The sequence below is a fragment of the Scyliorhinus canicula genome, unplaced genomic scaffold (assembly GCF_902713615.1).
Source record: "Scyliorhinus canicula unplaced genomic scaffold, sScyCan1.1, whole genome shotgun sequence".
In the NCBI taxonomy this organism is placed as follows: Eukaryota; Metazoa; Chordata; class Chondrichthyes; order Carcharhiniformes; family Scyliorhinidae; genus Scyliorhinus; species Scyliorhinus canicula.
This window is the reverse complement of record NW_024056010.1, coordinates 381,963-409,623: the sequence shown is the minus strand read 5'-3', so window position 1 is coordinate 409,623 and position 27,661 is coordinate 381,963. Positions and strand designations below refer to the sequence as shown.

The following is a 27,661-nucleotide window of genomic DNA, read 5'->3' as shown; positions in this document are numbered from 1 at the left end:
CCAAGTGGAAAGTTCTGATTAATCCTTGCTGACAATTCTTTCTGACTTACATATTCTTCACTGTGACACCACCATTATGAAATTAAATTATCAACATGAAATGAAACTGTAAAGTATTTTACAGGCTCATGAATAAAAACTTAATCAATCTACATTGTTACTGATGAAGTTTGGAAGTCACTGAGTTGAATCATTTCTGACACAGCAGCAGCAAAATTTGGTAAAGGTGGAACCCACAACAAAGACTGGTTTGAGACCCACTCAGCATAGATGACATCTGTCGTTGAAGCAAAAACCAAAGCCGACCCGATGTCCAACATAAACCCAAGAACTAGAACAGTGCATCACTTGGGACTTGAACATTGCCAAGACCATTGTGTAAAAGATGGAGATGCTGTGCAAATAAACACTGGAGCAGTCTGCGTCAAGGAATCTGAAACCAAAGATAGTTTCATATTTATTTTGGTTTCAGATTCCAGCATCCACAGTAATTTGCTTTTGACAAGAAGTCTGAACTGCCTTTGATTATGGATTAAAAATTTTTTTTTAGAGTACCCAATACATTTTATCCAATTAAGGGGCAATTTAGCTAAGCCAATCCAGCTACCCTGCACATTTTTGGGTTGTGGGAGCGAAACCCAGACAAACGGGGAGAATGTGCAAACTCTCACGGACAGTAACCGGAGCCGGGATCTAACCGGAGCCGGGATCGAACCAGGGACCTCAGCGCCGTGAGGCAGCAGTGATAACCACTGCACCACCGTGCCACCCTGATTATGGAGTATGGTGAAGTTCTCACCACCAGATGTGAACATGTCCTGCTGGGTTGAACACGACTGTGAGCTGTACCCCTGTGAGACGGACACCTCGCGGTCTCTGTTTGACTCTCCTGCAACTTCCTATCATGATTGAGTTGGACAAGGAATCCTCATCACTTGAACTGGGAAAGGCTATTGATTGTTGAGAAATCAGAACCAACCCGGCAAGGTTGGAATTCCAGCTGAACCACTCAAACGCAGAAAGTTACATTGACTGTCACACCCTCATGACCTGCTCCTCCTCTGTTGTTCGGTTGTCAGTTGTTCCTCGTTTCGAGGATGACAGCTACTCAGGGTCATATGTTTTCTCTTGTGGTCTTTCTGCGATTGGAGAAGGTGTTTCTCGACCCACAGATGTTTGGCAGAGATCCCTCTCTACCTCTTCATTGAGGTGTTGGAATTCAAATATAATAATAATAATCTTTATTATTGTCACAAGTAGGCTTACATTATCACTGCCATGAAGTTACTGTGAAAATGCCTGAGTCACCACACTCCACCACCTGTTCGTGTGAATTCAGAATGACCAATTCACCTAACAAGCAAGTCTTTCGGGGAGAATGTGCAGACGCTGCACAGACGGTAACCCAAGCGGGAATCGAACCCGGAACCCTGGCGTTGTGAGGCAAACGTGCTAACCACTGTGCTACCGTGCCACCCCAATGATGCAGTTTGATAGAGCAGTACAGTGGCAAATGGAATTTAACCAGGAAAAGTGGTAGCTCTTGTCCAGAGTCCGTGCAGACATGATGTGCCCAGTAACTTCCATCTGTGCTGGATCATTCTAGAAAACACTGAACATTCAGTATCACGAGTAAGAGGGAAGAAGATGGAGGAATTATTGATTCCGGGATTGAACCCAGCAACTGTTTGCATCTTCTGGGGAGGAGAGAGGAAGCACCCATGGGGAAAAAGCACCTTAAGATCTGCATTGTTCCACAGGAGAGCAGCATTCAATCATTTCGAGAAATGGAGAATAGCAGAATACCCATTGATAATAATTTGCTTGATTATGTTTATCAATTGGTAACCAAATTATTTTATTTTACTCTTGCAGTTTCAATGGTGCGACTCTTACCCAACGTTCCCTGCGGCTGTGAAAGTGCCCTATTCACTCCACAGGAGCCCAGTGCGCAGACGCAATGCTGGGCTGTATCTGGAGCATGCGCAGTGTCACTTTGCTCGGAGGTCTGCGAGTGCGGGAGCGGCTGTTTGGGGCAGTGAGAGTCGGTGAGGCGGAGGGAGGAATGGAGCCGGGAGTCGGGGTGGGAGGGAGTGAAGGCTTCATAAACCCCCCTACTGCTCACAAGGCCGGTTTAAGACCCTGCAAATCCCGCGTTTGCAGCTGCGGAGCTTTTATCCGGTATCAGGCCTAGTTCCACGGCCGCCATCTTTGTTTAGCGGCGCGGCTGAGGAGCCATCTTGATGACGTAACAGAGGTGGTGCTTCAGGATCCCGGTGACCAGGAGAGAAAATCATTGGATGATTGACAGACTCTTCCAGAGGGAGAGGTGCTGCTGCGATGTGTGGCAATCCAAAGAACAGAAGAATAATAACATCAGAATTAGCAGCAGAAATAGGCCATGCGGCCTATTGACCCTGCTCTGCAATTCAATAAAGGCATGGCTGATCCGCATGTGCCCTTAATCACATTTTCCTGCCTTCCCCAAAAAACCTTTGACTCCCCAGTAGATTAAAAAAAGACTAACTCAGCTTTGAGTATATTCAGTGACCCAGTGCCACTACTCTCTGGGAAAGAGAATTCCAGAAACTCAGCTTTGACAAAGAGTCATCCAGACTCAAAACATTAACTCCCTTTTCTCCCCACAGATACTGTCAGACCTGCTGAGATTATCCAGTATTTTCTGTTTTTGTTCCAGATTCCAGCATCCGCAGCAATTTACTTTTATCCACATACTGATGACCCTCTGAGGGAAGACATTTCTCCTCACCTCAGTGTCAAATTGGAGAACTCTTATCTTTAAACTGTCCCCCTTAGTTCTTGAACCCCACGTGGGAAAATATTCTTTTATCAAAACCCCTCAGAATCTTAGACGTTTCCATAAGATCACCTCTCATTCTTCTAAACTCCATGGGGTACAGACCAAACAGGCTCAATCTTGCTCCATAAAACAAACTCTCGCATCCCAGGAATCAGACTAATGAAACGTCACTGAACTGCCTCCAAAGCAAGTAAAACCCTCATTAAGTAATCCTGGGACTGGCAACAAGGGGAAAGAATGTTTGGACCTTCTATCCTGGACTTGAAGAGTGATGGATTTTGGAAACTCCTTTTACCAGGGGTTAGAAGGGGAGGATTTACACCCAGCAAACTCAAACCAAGATAAAGGTTTGTCTGATCTGAATTTCTAACCTCAACTAACATTTCTGACCAGTGTAATTTCTTTTTACAGGTGCTTCCAAAGCTTCTGATATCTTTCCAGCCGAAGGTTGCAGCAGATTGTAAACTTGAAAACACCAAAATTGTGACAAGAGGTGAGTATTATTATTATTTTTTATTATGAATTTAGAGTACCCAATTATTTGTTTCCAATTAAGGGGCAATTTAGCATGGCCAATCCGAAGCTGGCACTCCCAGTGCAGACTTTGGTGTTGTGAGGATGTTGCTGTTGTGGAGAGTGGCTGCTGCTGTTGCTGCTCTCTCTCTTTCTCTGTTACTGTTCTCTCTCACTCTCTGCTGTTGCTGCTGTTGCTCAGTTTGCTGCCTGTTTCTGGTGCTGGTTGCTGCTGAGCTGCCTGGAGGAAGGAGAGGGGAGAGAAGGAAGGAGAGGGGAGAGAAGGACAACAACAAGGAGGCAACTTCAAAAACAAGGTGGGAGTAAAGCCCTTGGACTACTTGTTTGCTGGGCCGAGGGCCCGGCCCAGTCCTCCCAACTGATAACATCTGCCTTCAGCAAGGACAAAACCTTCCTTATTCGATCCGGTGTGCTTGTTCCAGGTCAGCGGGATCGAGTAGACAGTGTGTTTGCTGAGCCCCCTCCCGGACTGAAGACTCCACACATCATCAGGGAGGAGGTGGATTCCATTGGGTGGTTGTTCCAGGGTGGGAGCACGGGCTGTGTTTTTGCTGAGTCCTACTTGGGCCAAAGACCTCGCGAACCAGCGCCACTTACCTCCTTGTGAACCTGCTCTGGGCCTGGTGAAGCTCGTCATTTATAGGTCCAGGCAGTGGGCGACTGAGGGGGTCATCCAACCAGACTGTTTGCCCCTTTTCCGCGGCTACACTCGCAGCTGGGTATCCCAAGAAAGGGAGCATGCAGTGTCCATGGGCACCATCAAAGCCTTCCATGCCCGGTGGGCACCGCAGGGGTTGGGGTGCTTTATTGACCCCTTTAAATACACTCCCATTTGATGTTTTTAAGTTTCTGCTGATCTTTGTTACATTCGGGCAGTGCCCCGAACTGGAGCGGCCCTTTTTGCTTTGTCCCTAAGTTTGTTTCCGTTGTTCTATTTTGTTGGTGGACCTCAAAAGAGTGGCCAATCCACCAACCCGCACATCTTTGGGTTGTGGGGGTGAGACCCACGGAGACATGGGGAGAATGTGCAAACTCCACTTGGCAGTGACCCAGGGCTGGGATCGAACCTGGGACCTCAGCACTGTGAGGCAGCAGTGCTAACCACTGCCACCGTGCCATTCTTTGTCATGATGTTTCCATTCCTATTTTATCACGCACCTCCCTGTGACACTCATTGTAACCCAGAAACTTCAAAATATCATTGCTACCTTGCATTTTGCCCTCCTATTAGTGTCTAATGATAACAGGAACAGAGTAACACACACCATAATTGGATTATCAGATGGGTTGTTGTCTAATCATAATAGTGACAGAGTAACATACACCAGAATTGGAATAACAGGCGAGGTTATTGTCTAATCATGACAGAGTTACGGGGGTGGTTCGGTAGTTAGCACTGTTGCCTCAAGCACCAGGTACCTGGGTTTGATTCCGACCTTGGTTCACTGTGTGGAGTTTGCACATTCTTCCCGTAGCTGAGAAGATTTCCTCCCACAGTCCAAAGATGTGCAGGTTAGGTGGATTGGCTGTGATAAATTGTCCCTGGGTGGGGTTACGGGGTTATGGTGGGGGATTGGCCACGGTAGGGTGATCTTTCAGCGGGGCGGTGCAGACTCGATGGGCCAAATGGCCTCCTTCAGCACTGTAGGGATTCTATGATTCTACATTGGATCCAAAGATGTGTTCACTCACACACTGCAGCCTGACTTATTTGAACAGACACTGTGTTTGTTACTCTCAAAGTGAGTGAATCCTTTGCTGTTTCCCCTCTGGGCCCCATCTCCACTATTATTGTCTGATTGTCCCACTGAGATTCTCACTGTTATTGTTGGACAATCAGCGAGTCAGCCTGAGCCTGTGGCTGCTCTCACCATCTGGAACCGTCACAATGCCCGGGTGATTGACGGCAGCTCCGGACCAATAGGAAGAGGAGGGGTGGGACTGGAGGATCGACCGGGGACGGCTGGTCCTCCAACCAATTGGAGTGAATGAGGGGCGGGGTCCGCTGTGATTGAAGCATGCGCAGTGTGGGTAATGGCGAAGGAGAAGAGCATCTTCTTCAGATCCGAAATTGGTAAGAGGCGTTTAATAACATGGAGGAGCACAGTAAGAATTCTTACAACACCAGGTTAAAATCCAACAGGTTTGTTTTAGGAAACAAACCTGTTGGACTTTAACCTGGTGTTGTAAGACATCTTACTGTGCTCACCCCAGTCCAACGCAGGCATCTCCACAACATGGAGGAAGCGTGAGATCGCGGGGGTGGTCGGAAACGTTGTGTAAAGCTGTTGTAAGTCGCAAACCTCGGGAAATGCGTTTCCGGGACCCAGTTTGTACCGAGCGGAGCTGCAGCTCCTCATGTTCGGCTCGGGTTAACAGCCGCCATCTTTATTGGATGTGCATCAGGGCGCATGCGTGTTTGTCATCTTTGTCACAATGAGTGGGAGGAGCTTGTTCCCCATTGTTCAGAATGGAGACAACTTGTCCATCAAACTGGATCAGTCTTTGACTCCCAATGTCTTATTGATGATGCAAAGCGGTGGCAGAGATGGAAAGAACAGGAAGCCAATCCTGCTCTCCGGATTTCGCTGTCTCATTGGACATCCTGCCCCATGTGTCCAAAGCTCTGCGGCTCTGTTCAACCACATGAAGACCCAGGGCAGAAACTCACAACCCTGAGTCAACATCACCCTCAAATCAAGGGACTGCTATGACAACGAGGGTCAGTGTTCAGCGGGGGGCATGAGCGGTCATCCTGGACCAGGGAGCAGGAGAGAATGTTTTGAATTTCTATCCTGGACTGACAGTGATTAATTTTGGAAATTCCTTTTCCAGGGAATTAGGAGGGGAGGATTTACACACAGCAAATTCAAACCAGGAGAAATGTTTATCATTCCTGAATTTTATTTCTGGACTGACAGTGATGCCTTTGTAAACTTCTTTCACAGGGGCTTAGAAAGGGATTCGCAGACAGGAAACTCACAACCAATACTCACATCAAATTCTAACACCACTGTTCGAGATCCATGTCAGGATCTTACCCTTAACACCATGGGCTCTTAACCTATTTAACAGTCTCCTGTGCGACACCTTGTCAAAGGCCTGGAAATCGAACTTCCTTGTTACCCCCTCAAAGAACTCTTAACAGATTTGTCAGACATGACCTTCCTTTGACAAAGCCGTGTTGACTCAGTCCTATTTTTTCATGCACTTCCAAGTATTCCACGATCCCATCTTTAGTAATGGACTCTAAAATATTACCAATTACCGAATCAGGCTAACCGGCCTATAATTTCCCTTCTTAAACAGCGGTGTTACATTTGCCGCTTTCCAGTCCAGTGGGACCCTTCCTGCCTCCAGTGATTCCTGAAAGATCACCACCAATGCCTTCACAATCTCTTGAGCTATCTCTTTTAGGCCCCTGGGGTGTAGTCCATCCGGTCCAGGTGATTTATCCACCTTCAGACCTTTCAGTTTACCGAGAACCTACTCCTTAGTGATGGACACTGCACTCACCTCTGCCCCTGATTCTCCCGGAGTTTTGGCATTCCACTGGGGTATTCCAACATGAAGACTGATGCAAAGTAAGTATTCAGTTCCTCTGCCATTTCTTTGTGTCCTATTATTAAATTTCCTGCCACATTTCTCAGTGGTCCAATGTCTAATTTTGCCTCTCTCTTACCTTTTATATATTGAAAGGTATATATATACCTTTTATATATTGAAAAATCTCTTCCTCTCTTCTTTCATATTATTAGGTAGCTGGGGACTTCAATACGGTGTTGGATCCTTCACTGGATCGGTCCAGCTCCAGGATGGGTAGGAGGCCGGCGGCTTGCATTCATGAAATGAAAATCGCTTATTGTCACAAGTAGGCTTCAAATGAAGTTACTGTGTAAAGCCCCTAGTCGCCACATTCCGGCCCCTGGTCAGGGAGGATGGTATAGCAATTGAACCATGCTGCTGGCCTGCCTTGGTCTGCTTTCAAAGTCAGCGATTTAGCCCTGTGCTAAACAGCCCCATATATTTCATCTTCTCTCCCCTTATTGCTTTTTTAGTTGTCTTCTGCTTGCTTTTCAAGGATTCCAAATCCTCTGGCTTCCCACTAATCCTCGCCACTTTGTATGCTTTTACTTTTATGCTGTCCTTGACATCCCTCGTCAACCATGGATGCCTTGTCCTCCCTTTAGCATGTTTTCAATTACTGGGGGGCACAGGTTTAAGGTGCGAGGGACAAGGTTTAGAGTAGATGTACGAGGTAAGTTTTATACACAGAAGAACTTGCTGCCGGAGGAGGTGGTGGAAGCACGGACGATAGTGACGTTTAAGGGCCATCTTGACAAATGCATGAATAGGATGGGAATAGAGGGATACGGACCCCGGAAGTGTAGAAGATTTTAGTTTAGACGGGCAGCATGGTCGGCGCAGGCTTGGAGGGACGAAGAACCTGTTCCTGTGCTGTACTTTTCTTTGTTCTTTGTTCCTCCTTGGGATGAATTTCCATAGTGCCTCAATCAAGTCTGCCTCATTATACATCACACATTACACCGTTCCCTATTAGGCTCTGTTAAAAGCTGTTCCAAAAAAACATCTCTTAGACATTCCACAAATTACTTTTCCTGGGATCCACTACCAACCTGATTTTCCCAGCCCACCTGCAGATTGAAGTCCCCCATGAATTTTGTGATCTTGCCTTTTTTACATGCTTTCTCTATCGCCTGATTTGTTTTCTGTCCCACATCCTGACTGCTGCTCGGAGGCCTGTACATAACTCCCATCAGGGTCTTTTTACCTTTGCGATTCCTCAACTCTACCCACAGAGATTCTATGCCTTCAGATCCTATATCTCTCCTTGCAATCGATTTACTTAATTCCTTACTAACAATGCAACCCCGCCCCCTTTGCCCATCTGCCTTTTCTTTCGATTGGACACAGATCCTTGTATATTTCGATCCCAGCCCTGATCTCCTTGCAGCCACGTCACTGTCACGTGGATCTTCGCCCATAACCCAAAGGTGTACAGAGTAGGTGGATTGGCCACGCTAAATTGTCCCTTAATAGGAAAATAAAGAATTGGGCACTTTAATGCTTCTTTTTTATAAATAATTTTTATTCAAGTTTTCCCAAATTATCAACAACAAAAACACAAAGAAATAAGATCGGCAAATATACACAACCAATCAAGAAAAACAAACAAACCCTTACACAAGCCCCCCAACCACCCCAAAATCCCCCACTGCCCCCCGGGTCGCTGCTGTTGCTGACCATCACCTAACGCTCCGCCAAGAAGTCTAGAAACTGTTGCCACCGCCGGAAGAACCCTTGCACCGACCCCCTTAAGGCAAATTTGACCGTCTCCAATTTAATAAACCCAGCCATATCGTTGACCCAGGATTCCACGCCTGGGGGCCTCGCATCCTCCCACTGAAGAAGAATCCTTCGCCGGGCTACTAGGGACGCAAAGGCCAGAATACCGGCCTCTTTCGCCTCCTGCACTCCCGGCTCCTCTGCCACCACAAATATTGCGAGCCCCCAGCCCGGCTCAACCCTGGAACCAACCATCCTTGACATCGCCTCTGCTACGCCCCTCCAATGGTCCTCCAGCGCTGGGCATGCCCAGAACATGTGGGTGTAGTTTGCTGGGCTCCCTGAGCACCTAACGCATCTGTCCTCTCTCCCAAAGAAGCGGCTCAGCCTTGCCCTGGTCATGTGCATCCTATGCAGCACCTTGAATTGTATTAAGCTGAGCCTCGCGCAAGAGGAGGAAGAATTCACCCTCCCCAGGGCATCCATCCACATCCCCTCATCGATCTCCTCACCCAACTCCTCCTCCCACTTACCCTTCAGCTCCTCCACCAATGCCTCCTCCTCCTCCTGCATCACCTGATACGTTGCCGAGATGCTCCCCTCTCCAACCCACATCCCCGAAAGCACCCTGTCCTGGACCCTCTGTGGCGGCAACAGTGGGAACTCCACCACCTGCCGCCTAACAAACACCCTTGCCTGCATATATCTGAAGGTGTTCCCGGGGGGGGAGGCCAAACTTCCCCTCCAGCTCACCCAGGCTCGTGAACTTCCCATCCGCAAACAGGTCCCCCATTCTTCTAATACCTGACCTGTGCCAATTCAGGAACCCTCTGTCCCTTCTCCCCGGGACAAACCGGTGGTTCCCCCGTATCGGGGACCACACCGAGGCCCCCCCCCCCACCCCCCCCCCCCCCCGGTTGGGCCGTCTCAATTGCCCCAGATTTTCAGGGTAGCCGCCGCCACCAAGCTCGTGGTATACCTCGTTGGAGAAGCGGCAACGGTGCTGTCACCAGCGCCTCCAGGCTCGTGCCACACAGGACGCCAATCTCCACATCTTCCAGGGCCGCCCCTCCCCCTTCCATCACCCACTTGCGTACCTACCAACCCCCACCCCCAACCCCCCCCCCCGTATCCCTGCTCTGCTCCCGAACACCCATTCTCACCCTCGGGGTCTTCTGCGCCCACACAAACCCCATAACGCTCCTGTTAACCCGTCTGAAGGCGGCTTTGGGGATCAGGATGGGGAGGCATTAGAACAGGAACAAAAACCTCAGGAGCACTGAAATTTTAACTGACTGTACCCTACCCGCCTCCTCCATCTGCTCCACCAGCCTTGTGAAGTTAAACTGATGCATGGCCCCCCCCAACTCCTAGCCACCTGGACCCCCAGGTACCTAAAACTCCTCTCCGCCCTTTTTAGCGGGAGCTCACCAATGCCCCTCTCCTGGTCCCCTTGGTGCACTACGAACAACTCGCTCTTCCCCATATTGAGCTTGTACCCGGAGAAATCCCCAAACTCCCTAAGGATCCTCATCACCTTCGGCATTCCCCCACTGGGTCCGCCACATATAGCAACAGATCATCCGCATAAAGCGACACCTGATGCTCCTCCCCACCCTGCACTAACCCCCCTCCAGTTCCTCAACTCCCTCAACGCCATGGCCAGGGGTTCGATCGCCAGTGCAAAGAGCAGGGGGGACAGGGGGACACCCCTGCCTCGTTCCCCGGTGCAGCCGGAATACTCTGACCTCCTTCTGTTCGTGGCCACACTCGCCACCGGGGCCTCATATAGCAACCTCACCCACCTGACGAACCCCTTCCTAAACCCGCACCTTTTCAGCACCTCCCACAGGTACCCGCATTCCACCTTATCAAAGGCCTTCTCCGCATCCATCACCGCCACTATCTCCACTGCATCCACGCTGCCTGGTTCCCGCCCGCCGCCACCTTGGTCCTCCTCCCTCGCACCTTTCTTTGCTTAAATGTCACTTTTTTAATCGCCCCACTCCTGGTCCAATCCATACACCATCAGGGGAATGTTGCTGTCCCCTTCCCACACCGGGAAACATCGAACAAGCGCCGTTACGGGCCCTGAAAAGAGCCCAAAAGTCCGTTGCTAGCGGGAGCTGCCGAACATGCGACTTAGCTCCGCATAGCCACAACCGGAAGTCTTTAATGGTTTTTTTAAATGACAAAGAGGATAATAGTGCAAGGCAAAACTGGGTGACAATGAGACAAGTAGGTAAACTAACAGAACAAGTGAAGAAATAAAAGACAGGTCCAGGGGGGGTATAAATGGCAGAACCATTACCTACGTCTAAAAATCCCTTTTCTCTGGAAAAGGGAATAAACAATGGCCTGATCCTTTAAGATTATCAAAAGGTTCGATATGATAGAAAAGTGGAAGATGTTTCCACTGGATGAGAATAAATATAAGTTAGTCATCAATTTTTTAAAAAATTTAGATTAGCCAATTATTTTTTCCAATTAAGGGGCAATTTAGCATGGCCAATCCACCTACTCTGCACATTTTTGGGTTGTGGGGGCGAAACCCATGCAGACACGGGGAGAATGTACAACGGGCAGTGACCCAGAGCCGGGTTCGAACCTGGGACCTCAGCGCCGTGAGGCGGTTGTGCTAACCACTAGGCCACCGTGCTGCCCGAGTTAGTCATTAATTAATCTAATGTGCAGTTCAGGAGCAGTTCAGACGGAGATCACTCACACACTTCACATGTGCAAAGGGATTTCCTCAGTTTTCCCACAGGTTAACACTCCAACTTTAAAACCCCAAACCATTTGATCCAATTTCAGCACATTGTTATTGGCGAGGGGCAGTTTAACAGTTCGGTCTATGGGGACAAAAATCATTTGTTCACCCAAACCTGTTGAGACCCCCAATGAATTCACATCTCACTGTCGTCACTGTTGTCAATCACACCCAGGACAGAACTGTGATGGAGGGCCCGTACTATTTAGGTGCTGTTTGATTGATTTAATGCAATTGTTACATTGGTCCAATGTTACCAGTCATAATCGGTTCACAAAGCATGATTTATATCAGCAATATAAATTTCAATGGCGGGTTAATCACCCAACATGCACTGCAGCTGAGAATGTGCGAGATCCAGATTACACAATTTTGCACATGCACAGAGTCCGGCTGTGACTGGAGTGGACTCAAGTCTGGACCAACCCTGCGAAAGAACAATCCCCACTCAGGTCCGCCCCATCCCACCCAATGTGCACATCCTTCGAGACGAAGGGCAATTTAGCATGGCCGATCCACCTAACCTGCACATCTTTGAACTGTGTGAGGAAATCGGAGGAAACTCACACAGCCACAGGGAAATGTGCAGTCTCCGCACTGTCACCCATTTGAAATGGTGACCCCTTATTTTGCAACAGTGACCCCCTTGTTCCAGATTCTCCCACAAGAGGAAACATCCTCTCCACATCCACCCTGTCAAAACCCCTCAGGATCTATACAGTTCAATCCAGGTTTTACCCAAATCTTTAAATCTGTGTCCCGACGACTGCTTGTACGATCAGTGAATGGAAACAGAGTTTCTTTGTCCACCCGATGGAAATCTGGCATAATCTTGTGTCCCTGAATCAAATCTCCCCTCAACCTCCTTTGCTGGATACATTCTGGTAAATCTCTGCACCTTCTCCAAGAACCTTCACATCCTTCCTGAAGAGTGGTGAGCAGAGCTTTAGAAAGATGCACAGGATAGAATTAGAACCATAGAATTCCTACAGTGCAGAAGGAGGCCATTCGGCCCATCGAGTCTGCACTGATTCTCTGAAAGGGCACCCTGCCTAGGCCCACACCCCTACCCTGTCCCTGTAACCCCATAGCCCCACCTAACCTGCACATCCCTGGACACTATGGGACAATTTATCAAGGCCAATCCACCTAATTTGCTGCTCTTTAGATTGTGGGAGGAAACCGACGCAGACACGGGGAGAATGTGCAAACTCCAGACAGTCACCAAGGCTGGAATTGAACCCGGGTCCCTGGCGCTGTGAGGCAGCAGTGCTAATCATTGCCACCGGAAGCATAGCTTTGGTGTCAATATTACTGTTTATGAAGCTCAAAATCGAATTTGCTTTGCCAACTAGTCTCTTAATATGTCTTGTAGACATACAACATCCCTCTTCACCTCTTTCTCTCTCCTCCCAAAGAGGCCAGTTGGGTTTTTATGACAATCCAGCAGTTTTCATGGTCACTTTTTCCCAGAGCCGGCCCCACAAATGACCAGATTCATTCAGCTCAATTTGACAACCTGCCTTTGTGTTTTTGTGGGTTCTCTCTCACTCCCTATTTTCTGTTTTGAATCCGTTTCGCAGGGTGTTCGAAGGGGAGGCTTCAAAGGTCGGGAATCTCAAACCAAAACATCACACCCTCAATTTATCATATCCTGAACATCATAGGATTTTGAACATGGAAGGAAAGAGCATCGTTCACAGTGGGGAGAAACGTACCGTGTTGTGTGTGTGGACGAGGATTCAGTCAATCATCAGGCCTCACAAGCCACAAATGCAGTCAGATTGAGGAGAAACCGTGGAAATGTGTGGACTGTGGGAAAGGATTCACTTCCCCATCCAATCTGGAAACTCATCGACGCAGTCACACTGGGGAGAGACCATTCACCTGCTCCAAGTGTGGGAAGGGATTCAGCACTTCATCCCACCTGCTGAATCACCAGCGAATTCACACTGGGGAGAGACCGTTTACCTGCTCCAAGTGTGGGAAGGGATTCACTCGGTCATCCAACCTGCTAAGACACGAGCGAGTTCATACTGGGGAGAGACCATTCACCTGCTCCAAGTGTGGGAAGGGATTCATTATGTCATCGGCCCTACGAAGACACGAGCGAGTTCATACTGGGGAGAGACCATTCACCTGCTCCAAGTGTGGGAAGGGATTCACTGAGTCATCCGAACTGCTGAGACACCAGCGAGTTCATACTGGGGAGAGATCATTCACCTGCTCCAAGTGTGGGAAGGGATTCACTGAGTCATCCGAACTGCTGAGACACCAGCGAGTTCATACTGGGGAGAGATCATTCACCTGCTCCAAGTGTGGGAAGGGATTCACCATGTCATCCAACCTGCTAAGACACGAGCGAGTTCACACCGGGGAGAGACCATTCACCTGCTCCACCTGTGGGAAGGGATTCACTCAGTCATCGGCCCTACGAAGACACGAGCGAGTTCATACTGGGGAGAGACCATTCACCCTGCTCCACCCTGTGGGAAGGGATTCACTGAGTCATCCGAACTGCTGAGACACCAGCGAGTTCATACTGGGGAGAGACCATTCACCTGCTCCAAGTGTGGGAAGAGATTCACTGAGTCATCCGAACTGCTGAGACACCAGCGAGTTCACACTGGGGAGAGACCATTCACCTGCTCCACGTGTGGGAAGAGATTCACTCAGTTATCGTCCCTACTAAGACACGAGCGAGTTCACACCGGGGAGAGACCATTCACCTGCTCCAAGTGTGGGATGGGATTCACTCGGTCATCCCACCTGCTAAGACACAAGCGAGTTCATACTGGGGAGAGACCGTTCACCTGCACCGAGTGTGGGAAGGGATTCACTCAGTTATCGTCCCTACTGAGACACGAGCGAGTTCACACCGGGGTGAGACCATTCACCTGCTCCACGTGTGGGAAGGGATTCACTCGGTCATCCCACCTGCTAAGACACGAGCGAGTTCATACTGGGGACAGACCATTCACCTGCTCCAAGTGTGGGAAGGGATTCACTGAGTCATCCGAACTGCTGAGACACCAGCGAGTTCACACTGGAGAGAGACCATTCACCTGCTCCAAGTGTGTGAAGGGATTCATTCGGTCACCCTACCCGCTAAGACACGAGCGAGTTCATACTGGGGAGAGACCATTCACCTGCTCCAAGTGTGGGAAGGGATTCACTCGGTCATCAACCCTGCAGAAGCACCAGCAAATTCACTCTGGGGAGAGATCGTTCACTTGCTCAGAGTGTGGGAAGGGATTCACTCAGTCATCACATGTGCTGACACACCAACGAGGCCACAAGTAACGACAGTAATTGGATTTTGCTATTCATCACATTCAGGACTGAAACATATTAATTTGGGTCTCTTTCTGCTGATAACAAACTCCACCCCATTTACAGTGGCTAATATTCTGGCTAAAAGTCAAATAAATTAGATTTTTGTTAAATTGCAGAGTGTTGAAACTTGTTAATATCTCTGACACACGTTAGTTCCTTTTGAAGTACTCTCGCTCTCCCCTGTCTCTTCCAACCTCACCTCCAACAAGAAGCGTGAGGAGCTTGTGGAGCTTCTTTGTGACTGAGATTGAGTCAATCCGATCAGCTGCCTCTGCCTCCCATTAGATCAGACATGAGAGAAAGTTCTATAGAAAAGCTGCAACACCAATACACTGCTCCCAGTAGCTGATGGTATAGTGGTTGAATAAATCTAATTAGTGGATCAAAAATGTGTGAGATATAGAGTAAAAACAGAAAATGCTGGATGAACATAACATGTCTGGCAGCATCATAGAATCCCTTCAGTGCAGAAGGAGCCCATTCGGCCCCATCAAGTTTGCACAACCCTACACCCCCCCCCCCCCCCCCATTGCAGGTGCATTCTCCCTGCCCTCTCCCCGTAACCTCACTTCACCTTTGATCACCAAGGGGCAATTTAGCATAACAAATCCACCAAACCTGCACATCTTCGGATGGTGGGAGAAAACTGGAGCACAGGGAGGGAACCCACACAGACCACGGGGAGAATGTGCAAACTCCACATAGTTACCCAAGGCTGGAATGAACTGAGGTTGCTGGCCCTGTGATGCTGCAGTGCAAACCACTGTGCCACCATGCCACATCTGTGGCATCAGGAACAGAGTTTTGTTGTCCCTTGTTGTAACAGTTCTGTAGAAGGGTCAATTGAATCTTAAGAAGTCCATTGAGTGAAAAGAACGTGTTTTCCTCTGAGGTTTGACACAGGAAGAAGGTTCAGTCTTTGTGAAGCTCAATCTCATTCACACAAAGTCCACAATCTGATTGGCGGAGGGCCAGAGTCCATCGGTCCTCCAATTCCTCCCATTGGTTAACACCTCTCAGGCAGGAAATGAGGTTGAGGAACCCGTGCCCATGTGGCCAATGGGAAGAACTCAAAATGATACAGAGTCTCAGCCAATGAGGGAGATCCGGGATCAGCCCTGCCCCTCATTAGTTCCGATTGCTTGGAAGACCAGCCGTTCCTGTTTGTCTCATCTTCAGGCGGTAAGGAGGCGGATAGGCGGAGGCAGCGTTAGGGGCAGTGGGTGGGAGGGGAGGCTTCACACACCCCCAGTGGAGGCCTCAAAGCTAAAACAAGAAATTACCAGTCTCGAGCAGCAAGGTTTTCCTGCAGAGCCTTTCCCCAGTTAACCACCACCATCCTCATCGGGGGCTGTGTGCAGCAGGGCGCATGCGTGGTGAGCCCTGTCCACTCAGCAGGACTGACAGTGATGGATTCTGAAAACTCCTTGACAGGGGGTTACAAGGGGAGGATTTAAACACAGCAAAGTGAAATCAAACAAGACATTCAAACCAGAGAGAGTCACTGATTAATCAGAACCTGGATATTATTGGTCATTGAGTGTAACCATTGAGTTCCAGGCCAGTACCAATCTCCATGGGGATTCACTATACCAGCAATCCACAGACACAGGCTCGTGTTCTGGGGACAAGGGTTCAAATCCCATCATGGCAATTGGTGGAGGGTAAATTCAATAATCTGGAATTCAATGTTCATCTGAGTATTGGTGACGGTGAAATCATTGTGGTGAGTTTGTGGGAAGGGGAAAGTGTGTGGGACTGGGATTTGCAGCTTTGGGAAACAAGAGAGCAATACTTAAATCCTGGGAACTAGAATGATCTGTTCTACGTTTCTGTCCTAGGCTAACCTGGGCACATTGGTTTTATAGGGTCACAAGGAGTGGATTGACAGAATGGAAACTCAAATCAAACATCACATCAAGATCTGATAGTCACTCAATTCATCAGGACCTGAATATCTTTTGAATGTGGCCGGAGAAATGTTTGTCTGTTCTGTCTGTGGGAAAGATTTCAAACATCAGTGTGACAGGAACAGCACAGGGACACACACACCCGAGTGAGAGTGTTCCAGTGTAGGGACTGTGGCAAAGAATTTAATTACACATTGTGTTGAAATTCATTGACGCACTCGCACTCACCTGCATCATGTGTGGGACAGGATTTTCTTGATTATCAAACCTGCAGCGATACCAGCGTGTTCACACTCGTGTGCTAAATGTGGGAAGAGCTTTAAAGCAGCAATGATCTGCAGAAACAACAACACACTCACACTGGAGTGGAGCCATTCACCTGCTCCGAGTGCAGGAAGGGATACACTCGGTCATCTCATCTTCGAGACACCAGGTAGATTACGAGTGACTGCAGCCGTTTTACTGGGGCTCAGAGAGGATTTTCAGACAGAAAATTAATAGAATAACTCAGTTCATCTGGACTTGAATTTGCATGGAAGGAGAGATGTTTGTCCGTTCTGTCTGGGAAGAGATTTCAAACATAGGTGTGCCTGAGAAAGGACTGAGACCACACCCGAGTGAGAGTGTTCCAGTGAACTGACTGTGGAAAGAGCTTTTACCAGTTACACATCCTGAAAATAAATCAGGATGGAGCTGGGCTGTCTGTCTCCACTGCAGCTATTTGATAAACACCCAGTTCTTAAAGGTACTCTCACATGGCAATTCTGACTTCTCCCTCTGTGTACCTGAACAGGCTCCGGAATGTGCTGACTGGGGCTTTTCACAGTAACTTCATTGCAGTGTTAATGTAAGACTACTTGTGACAATAAAGATTAGGATTATCAAAAAATGTTCCAGCAAAATTTCCAACCCACCCACGATGATTCGCACGGCCGGAAAGATGACCCCAACAAATGGGTTGAAGCCAAATCTTTAAAAGTCAAAGTCTTCATTTCAAATCATTGCCATGCTGTCAGGGGAAAAGGTTAACTTCTTTGCTTGTTCACAAAAGGGAAGAAGAAACATTCACAAAGCTTCCCACAGCTTGTGAGCTCCGAAACATAACTTCAAGGCTGAAGTTTATCTTCAGAGATTGAAACAATTGTCCCAGTAAATTGTGATTCACACTGAAAGGTTTACTTTCACTCAGTAATTAGAACATTTCACTTTCTCAGCACTGACACTTTAGATCAAATCCCAATTGTTCTCTTCCCTTGTAGCTGGTGTGTGGAGAAGATCATGTTCACTAGATCTGTCAGCACAGAAACCGCACTGTGCTTCTGGATGAACTCAGTCTTCGAGTAGATGAATCTTTTAAACATCACCCAAGTGAAGGTCTTCCCCTGCCTCTAAGGAGTGAGATGTCCCTGTAGTTGATGCTGTCTCCTCTGTCACTGCTTTTTTATTGCATCACACATGTTCCGTGGACCAGTCTCACAGCCCAAAAGGGGAGGGCAGGAAGGTTTGACAGTCGATGGGACTTTCTGTGTGTGAACAGTTCAGCTGGAATTCCATCCTTGCCAGGCATCTTTCTGCTTGCTCAGCAATCAATGGCCTTACCCAGCTCAAATGATGAGAGTTCCTTGTCCAACTCAACCATGACAGGAAGCTGCAGGAGAGTCAGAGAGTGGGAGATGCTCTTCTCACAGGGGTACAGCTCACTGTTGTGTTCAACCCAGCTCCTCCTCACTCTCTCACCATGACTGACACTGAGCATGCTCAGAGCACACACCCACACTGCACCTGCGCACTGGCCTCGTACACTCACTGATAGGGGACTTTCTGAAGCACGGAGGATTCTGGGTAACACAGCCGCCATAGGGCAATTAGTAAACAGGAAGATTCTATTTCTCAATCAGCAAAACAGAAGATCCAGAGTTAGTCAAGATGCTGGGCATGAAGCACAATGAGAGGTTTGGATACTTTATTTAATACAGAAGCACATTATTCTGATAAGATATCACTTAGACATGGACAGCAAGCAGGCTGATCTACAGTATGTACAGTATTTACAACACCTGGGACACGGTAACTCATATCATCAAACCAGTGATAGGTCTGTTTACTGTTCATAGTTGTGACTGGGTCACACTCACGAATTCATGCAAAATGCAACTCCCCAGGTTTTTTGACCCACTCCCTCCAGACCAGTTTTCGCTCCAAGGGTCTTGACATCTGCCTTAGTCTTTATCCAGCCATGTATGTTCAGCTCACACTGCCCAACAACCAGCCTCTCCTGCGCTGGGCACAGGGTTTCCATCACCAAAAATCTGTCCTGGCCACGCACATCGACGCTACCACCTAGAAAGCACAACAGCGCCTATACTTCTTCAGGAAACTAAGGAGATTTGGCATGTCCACGCTGACTCTAACCAGCTTTTACAGATGCACCATAGAAAGCATCCGATCTGGCTGCATCACAGCCTGGTGTGGCAACTGCTCGGCCCAAGACCGCAAGAAACTTCAGAGAGTAGTGAACGCAGCCTAGTCCATCACACAAACCTGCCTCCCATCCACTGACTCTATCGACACCTCCCTCTGCCTGGGGAAAGCGGGCAGCATAATTAAAGACCCCTCCCACCCAGCTGACTCACTCTTACAACTTCTTCCATCGGGCAGGAGATACAAAAGTCTGAGAACACGCACGATCAGATTCAAAATAGCTTCTTCCCCACTATTACCAGACTCCTGAACAACCCTCTTATGGACGGACCTGATTAATACTACACTCCTGGACGCTTCACTCAATGCCTTTGTCTATATATTTACATTGTGTACCTTGTGTTGCCCTATTATGTATTTTCTTTTTAGTTTACTTTCTTTTCATGTACAAAATGATCTGTTTGAGCTGCTCGCAGAATAATAATTTTCACTGTACCTTGGTACACGTGACAATAAACAAATCTAATCCAAATCGAGGGAGCAATCTGATTCTCTTGCATTGGTGCACTGCATTTCCCTCATAACACTGATAAGTGCGAGGTGATTCATTTTGGTCGGAGAAATTTGAATGCAGATTACAGGGTCAATGGCAGGATTCTGAGGAATGTGGAGGAACAGAGAGATTTTGGGGTTCATGTCCACAGATCTCTGAAGATTGCCACTCAAGTGGATAGAGCCGTGAAGAAGGCTTATAGTGTGGTAGCATTTATTAATGGGGGCTTGAGTTTAAGAGCTGCGGGGTTATGTTGCAACTATACATGACTCTGTTGAGACCACATTTGGAGTATTGTGTGCAGTTCTGGTCACCTCATTATAGGAAGGATGTTGAAGCATTGGAAAGGGTGCAAAGGAGATTTACCAGGATGCTGCCTGGTTTGCAGGATAGACTTCTGAGGAAAGGTTGAGCGAGCTAGGGCTTTTCTCTTTGGAGCGAAGGTGGATGAGAGGCAACTTAATAGAGGTTTATAAGTTGGTGAGGGGGATAGATAGAGTGGACATTCAGAGACTATTTCCTCGGGTGGATGTAGCTGTTACAAGGGGGCATAACTATAAGATACAGGATGGGAGATATAGATATAGAATTTACAGCGCAGAAGGAGGCCATTCAGCCCATCGGGTCTGCACCGGCTCTTGGAAACAGCACCCTACCCAAGCCCACACCCCCACCCTATCCCCATAACCCAGTAACCCCACCCAACGCTAAAGGCAATTTTGGACTAAGGGCAATTTAGCATAGCCAATCCACCTAACCTGCACATCTTTGGACTGTGGAAGGAAACCGGAGCACCAGGAGGAGACTCACGCACACACGGGAGAACGTGCAGACTCCACACAGACAGTGACCCAGCGGGGAATCGAACCTGGGACCCTGGAGCTGTGAAGCAATTCTGCTATCCACAATGCTACCGTGCTGCCCTCGAAATATAGGAGGGATATCCGAGGTAGGTTCTTTACTCAGAGAATGGTTAGGGTGCGGAATGGACTGCCTGCTGAGATAGTGGAGTCAGACACTTTGGGAACCTTCAAGCGGTTATTGGAGAGGCACATGGATCACACCAGAATGACAGGGAGTGGGATATCTTGATCTTGGTTTCGGACAATGCTCGGCATAGAGGGCCGAAGGACCTGTTCTGTGTTGTTCAATGTTCTATGTAACACAGTGGCATAGAAAGGTGACAGCACAAAACAAAGGCACTCAACAAATTGTATCTGTGCCAACTTTCTGCAACAGTCACAATCCCCTGTCATTGGCCCTGAACTCTGCAGATATTTTTCTCCTCAGAAGATACGAACAGATGAGTAAGGAGCTGGAGTTGGCTATTCAGCCCAGTCTGCTCCACCATTTAATAAGGTCATGGCTGATCTGATAGTAACAGATAGTTGTCCAATTCTTTTCAAGGCATCAACTGAATCTGCCTCCACCACATTTTCGAGCAGTGCATTCATGATCCCACATGCAGCACAGAATGTTTTTCTTCACATCGTAAGACATAGGAGCAGAATTAGGCCACTCGGCCCATCGAATCTGCTCCGCCATTCAATCATGGCTGATATTTTCTCATCTCCAGTCTCTGCCTTCTCCCCATAACCCCTGATCACCTTATTAATCAAGAATCTATCTATCTCTGCCTTAATGACACTCAGTGATTTGGCCTCCATGACATTCTGTGGCAAAGAGTCCCACAGATTCACCACCCTCTGGCTGAAGAAATTCCTCCTCATCTGTTTTAATTCCTCCTCATCACCTGAGGAAGGAACTGTGCCCCTAAAGCTAGTGAGTTGAAACAAACCTGTTGGACTTTAACTTGGTGTTGCAAGACTTCTTACTTTGTTTTAAAGGATCGCCCCTTTAGTCTGAGATTGTGTCCTCTGCTTCTAGTTTTTCCTACAAGTGGAAACATCTTCTCCATATCCACTCTACCCAGGTCTCGCAGTATCCTATAAGTTTTAATAAGATCCCCCCATATCCTTCTAAACTCCAACAAGTACAGACCCAGAGTCCTCAACCGTTACTCATACGACACACTCTTCATTCCAGGGATCATTCTTGTAAACCTCCTCTGAACCCTTTCCAAGGCCAACACACCCTTCCTTAGATACGGAGCCCAAAACTGCTCATAATACTCCAAATGGGGTCTGATAAGGGCCTTATGTAGCCTCAGACGTACATCCTGGTCTTGTATTCTAGCCGTCTCGACATGAATACATTGCATTTGCCTTCCTAACTGCCGACTGAACCTGCATATTAATCTTTTGGTTTTACATTTTGTTTTTGAATTTAGAGTACCCAATTCATTTTTTCCAATGAAGGGGCAATTTAGCGGCCAATCCACCTACCCTGCACATCTTTGAGTTGTGGGGGCGAAACCCACGCAAACACGGAGAGAATGTGCAAACTCCACACGGACAGTGACCCAGAGCCAGGATCGAACCTGGGACCTCGGCGCCGTGAGGCTGCAGTGCACCTGCACGTTAACCTGAAGAGAATCTTGAACAAGGTCTCCCAAGTCCCTTTGTGCTTGTGATTTCCTCAGCATTTTCCCATTTAGAAAATAGTCTAACCTCCATTTCTCCTTCCAAAGTGCATAATCTCACACTGTTCCTCATGGAACAGTACAGCACAGAACAGGCCATTCGGCCCTCGATGTTGTGCCGAGCAATGATCACCCTACTCAAACCCACGTATCCACCCTATACCCGTAACCCCGCACAGACAGTGACCCAGCCGGGAATCGAACCTGGGACCCTGGAGCTGTGAAGCATTTATGCTAACCATCATGCTACCATGCTGCTCATTGTATTCTTTGCCCACTCTCCTCACCTTGCTCAGCATTGCTTATTTTTCTAATCACTTTAAATGAATGCCTTCTGTTTCTAACTATGCCCTAAATATATGACTTGCTAGATCAAATGTCTATTGCAGATCCTTAGTTTTAATGTGGTCAAGCGCCTTTCCATTTGAGAACTGTTCAATAAAGTTATTAGAATTATTTTTAGCTAGAGTAACACGTGGAGCAGTGGAACTACGGCGCTGAGGACCCGGGATTGAATCCCGGCCCTGGGTCCCTGCCCGTGTGGAGCTTGCACATTCTCCACGTGTCTGCATGGGTTTCACCCCCACAGCCCAAAGATGTGCAGGTTAGGTGGATTGGCCAGGCTAAATTATCCCTTAATTGGAAAAATAAATAACAATAATTGGGTACTCTGAACTTATTTTTTTTTTTAAAAAGGTTTATTTGTTGCTTCCTCACCAATCAGTTTTTTTCCATTATCCTGAAGTGACCTTATTTTTATCGGGAGTTCACTGAAGTGTGTTCCTAACTTCTCATTATCTAAATTTCCATTCACCACTTTTCTGTACACCTGACCCAGTCCATGACTTTCTCCCTCATTGTCTGAAACACATCAGCAACTTTTGTATAATCCTGGTGCATACATTTCAGTCTAAATCATTGATATATACCGGAAACTGTGGGGCCCCACTGGAAACAGACGTCCAGGCATCATTCAGTCCTAGATGTGACTAACAGCAGCAACAACAGCTGAATCCAAACCCTGCTGTTGCCTGTGAACTTGCTGATGTCTGTGCAGGTTGTTTGACTGAGTGAATCTCCTCCCACACACGGAGCAGTTAAACAGCCTCTCCCCAGAATCACTCCCACGTGTGGGCCACACGGTACACAGTGGTTAGCACTGTTGCTTCAAATCTCCAGGGTCCCAGAATTCCCAGCTTGGGAATTCACTGTCTGTGCGGAGTTTGCACGTTCTCCCCATGTCTGCGTGGGTTTCCTCCGGGTGCTCCAGTTTCCTCCCACAGTCCATTAAATGTGTAGATTAGGTGGATTGGCCATGCTAAATTGCCTTGGTGTCCAAAAAGGTTAGGTGGGGTTATGGGTTAGGTTGGAGGTATGGGCTTTAGTAAGGTGCTCTTTCCAAGGGCCGGTGCACTCAATGGGCCGAATGCCCTCCTTCTGCACTGTAAATTCTATGATTCTGTTTCAGTGTGAACTCGCTGGTGTTTCTGCAGATTCGGTTTACCTTTAAATCTCTTTTCTCAGTCAGAACATTTAAAAGGCTTCTGATCAATGTGAACAAGTCGGTGTGTCATCAGGTGGGATGACTGAGTAAATTTCTTGTCACACACGGGGCAAGAGTACGGCCTCTGCCCAGTGTGAACTCGCTGGTTTTGCAGAAGCTGGGATGAACATGTGAATCTCTTGAAATGAAATGAAATGAAAATGGCTTATTGTCACGAGTAGGCTTCAATGAAGTTACTGTGAAAAGCCCCTAGTCACCACATTCCGGCGCCTGTCCGGGAGGCTGGTACGGGAATCGAACCGTGCTGCTGGCCTGCTTGGTCTGCTTTAAAAGCCAACGATTTAGCCAAGTGAGCTAAACCAGCCCCATCTCATACACAGAGCAGGTGAACGGCCTCTCCCCAGTGTGAGTGCGTTGATGTGACAGTAACTCCTTTCTGCGTTTAAAGCTCTTCTCACAATCGGCACATTTAAACGGTCTCTGATCAGTATGAACAAGTTGGTGCTCCAGGAGGTGGTATGACTGAGTGAATCCCTTCCCACACACGGAGCAGGTGAATGGCCTTCCCCAGTGTGATTGCGCTGGTGTCTCAGTAAACTCATTTTACTTTTAAAGCTCTTCTCACAGTCAGCACATTTAAAACGTCTCTGATCAGAATGAACAAGTTGGTGTCTCAGGAGGTCTGATGACTGAGTGAATCCCGTCCCACACACGGAGCAGGTGAATGGCCTCTCCCCAGTGTGAGTGCGTTGATGTCTCAGTAAATCCTGTTTACTTTTAAAACTCTTCTCACAGTCAGCACATTTAAAAGGTCTCTGATCAGTATGAACAAGTTGGTGGCTCAGGAGGGAGGATGACTGAGTGAATCCTTTCCCACACACGGAGCAGGTGAATGGCCTCTCCTCAGTGTGACTGCGTTGATGTGACAGTAAATCCTTTCTGCTTTTAAAGCTCTTTCCACAGTCAGCACATTTAAAAGGTCTCTGATCAGTATGAATAAGTTGGTGTGCCAGGAGGAATGATGACCAAATGAATCCCTTCCCACACACGGAGCAGGTGAATGGCCTCCCCAGTGTGAGTACGTTGATGTCTCAATAAATTAATTTTACTTTTAAAACTCTTCTCACAGTCAGCACATTTAAAAGGTCTCTGATCAGTATGAACAAGTTGGTGTTCCAGGAGGAATGATGACTGAGTGAAACCCTTCCCACACAGAGGAGGTGAATGGCCTCTCCCCAGTGTGAGTGCGTTGGTGTCTCAGTAAATTCATTTTACTTTTAAAACTCTTCTCACAGTCAGCACATTTAAAAGGTCTCTGATCAGTATGAACAAGTTGGTGGCTGAGGAGGGAGGATGACTGAGTGAATCCTTTCCCACACACGGAGCAGGTGAATGGCCTCCCCAGTGTGAATGCGTGATGTAACAGTAAATCCTTTCTGCTTTTAAAGCTCTTCTCACAGTCAGCACATTTAAAAGGTCTCTGATCAGTATGAACAAGTTGGTGTGCCAGGAGTTGGAATGACAGAGTGAATCCCTTCCCACACACCGAGCAGGTGAATGGCCTCTCCCCAGTGTGAGTGCGTTGATGTAACAGTAAATCCTTTCTGCTTTTAAAGCTCTTCTCACAGTCAGCACATTTAAACGGTCTCTGATCAGTATGAACAAGTTGGTGTGTCAGGAGGTATGATGACCGAGTGAATCCCTTCCCACATATGGAGCAGGTGAACGGCCTTTCCCCAGTGTGAATACGTCGATGAGTTTCCAATTCAGATGGGTAATTGAATCCCATCCCACAGTCCCTGCATTTCCACGGTTTCTCCATGGGTATTGACAAGTTATCAGGTGCAGGTGGGATCCAGATTTGAGGTCACTATCAGATCACCCGTGATGTTATTAAATGGTAGAACAGGTTCACGGGGCTGAATGTCATATTGCTGCTTCTTGATTCCTTTGGTCCGAATGTCCTTATGTCTCTCCAACTTGGATCATCAGTTGAAGCCTGAGTACGGTGTCTCCCTGATGTAAATGTCGCAATTTAATTTCATGCTTTGTGATTGGTTAAAGCTCAGTTCCAGCTGACTGTGGAAAATTACTTAGATGTCTGTGTCTCGGTGCTTTTCCAATCACAGTGATTTTCAAATTTTTTTCCAAAAGACAAAGCAGACAAACATTTCTCCTTCCACGTTGAAAGGCCGGTCCTGATGAATCAAGTGACTGTCAGATCTCGACATGATGTTTGCATCTGCAAATATTCTGTAAAAGGAGATTACATTGAAATATTGTGAATATACAAGGCACAAACAGGCCATTCTGTCACAGATTCTGCTGCTGTCAATACTCGGCACACATCTCCGACTGTCACACCTATCAAATCTCAGCCTTTCTCCTGATTTTCAATTCCATTTTCTCTCGTGCTTGTCCTGTTTCCTTTTGAAAATATCTCAGCATTTTCCTCAACTCCTTTCCACGGTAATGAGTTGCACATTCTGAACTGTGATAAATAATTTTGTCCGTATTGTCCACTTGGATTTATTCGTAACTATCTTGTATTTATGACTTGTTGTTTGTTGAAATGAAATGAAACGAAAATCTCTTATTGTCACAACTTGGTTTCAAATGAAGTTACTGCGACAAGCCCCTAGTCGCCACATTTCGGCACCTGGTAGGGGAGGCTGGTACGGGAATTGAACCGTGCTGCTGGCCTGCCTTGGTCTGCTTTCAAAGCCAGCCATTTAGCCCAGTGTGCTGAACCATGGTCAATCTCTCACATTGCCCCCCTCCATTTAATCTTTCCCGAGAGCTTTAATATCTCATGTTACAAACGTCATCACTGTCAATGCAGGATAGAATTCGCAAAGAGACAAACCTTTCCGTTGGGTTGTTTGTTGTGTGCAAATTCTCCACTTCCAATATCCTGTAAAAGGAGTTTACAAAAGCCATCACTGTCAGTCCAGGATATAAATTCTGATCAGGCAATCGTAGTTTTTCTGGAACATTTTTTCCTTTCTTGTTCCCCCAAAGCTGTAAATCCCCGTCCCACACACACTCCCTCCTCCCTGGGCTGAAATCCAAACCCATCTCACCATCTGCACCATTTCCTTTTTCCTCCCTCCTCTGCCTGGGTTCAGTTCTCCAGCTCCTGTTCGCTGACTGACAAAAATCAATGGGTCTTATTGGGAGTTTGGGGCTCCAGCGGGTGTTTTGTGAATCCTCCCCGCCCACCAGCCAGGGTTTCCTTCCTTCCCACAGATCAGAGTCCTCAGTGATTTGAGTGCAAAGTATAAGCTCTTATTTATTATCCCCCTCCCCCATCCTGTGATGTGAACCATCCTCCAGTGTGTGAAGCAGGATGGTGCCCGTTAACCTGGGCCTGTTCCCGGGAGGGAGGGAGAAGCTCCGCAGCTGCAAACCAGGGAGCTGACAATGATGGTGAAGGGTTTGCTCCAGCTCACAATGCCCGGGACTGATTGACGGCGGATTCAGACCAATAGGAAGAGGGGTCGGGCTGGAAGACCGAACAAGAGCGACTGGTCCTCCAGCCAATCAGAGTGAATGGGAGGCGGAGCAAAGCCGGGACTCTCGCTCCTCCGCATGCGCCCGGCCACCCGGGCCTGTCTCGGGGAAAAGCCCGAGCAGCTTTCGCCGGTTCAACTGCTGTATCCGAGCTTCGTATTTGGGGCCAACACGGAGTTTTTATGAAGTTTCCTGACCCATCCGCCTCCGTTCCTCCCTCATGACTCACCCGAGCGCGATGTGACCGACTGAGGGTTTCCGCCCAACTGCTGGAATCCTGAGTTCTCAACGGTAGCGCATGCTAGAGCTCACGTGGGAGTCCGGGCTCAGCCCGCCCTCATTCACTCCGATTGCTTGGAGGACCGCCAGGCACACCCCTCTCTTCCTATTGGTCCAGACCTGCCGTCAATCACTCCTTGTGCATGAGCTGGAGCATGCGCAGTGCCAATG

General features: G+C 47.9%; 1 pseudogene; it reads left to right on the top strand.

Annotated features, from left to right (window-relative positions):
* The first annotated feature begins 1,721 nt into the window (after nt 1-1,721).
* Nucleotides 1,722-14,879, top strand: LOC119961449 (annotated as a pseudogene).
* Nucleotides 14,880-27,661: the final 12,782 nt, after the last annotated feature.